The following is a 551-nucleotide window of genomic DNA, read 5'->3' on the forward strand; positions in this document are numbered from 1 at the left end:
ATTCCTACATTGTTTCTGTGACATTTTTTCTTAAGCACATCATCTTCCATGTCATTTGATTTTTCCCATTTTGTTGTTGTTGTTGTTTGTTGTTTGTTGTTTTTAAGTGGGCTGGGCATGGAGCCCAATACAGTGCTTGAACTCACGACACTGAGATCAAGACCTGAGCTGAGATCAAGAGTCAGATGCTCAACTGACTGAGCCACCCAGGCATCCCTGATGTTTTCCTTTAGTAATTTGTAGATGTTCTCTATATATTCAGGGTACTAATCCTTTGTGGCAAATGTCTTTTCTCAGTTGGCAGCCCGATATTCACTTTCCTTTTTGTGTCTTTTTATGAACACTCACTTCAATGTGGTTGTATGTATCAATCTTGTCATTTATGGATGAAAGTTTTGTGTTTTAAGAACTCCTTCTTTCTCTTGTGATCATAAGAATCTTCTCTATATTCAGTTTAAAGCATTTTCCCTTTTACATTTGCATTTCTTTAATCTGTTGGGAATTTATTGCTATTTCTGAATCAAAATCTGAGGTAGAGCTTCAATTTCCTT

The sequence above is a fragment of the Mustela erminea genome, chromosome 1, assembly GCF_009829155.1.
Source record: "Mustela erminea isolate mMusErm1 chromosome 1, mMusErm1.Pri, whole genome shotgun sequence".
NCBI classification, from domain to species: Eukaryota; Metazoa; Chordata; class Mammalia; order Carnivora; family Mustelidae; genus Mustela; species Mustela erminea.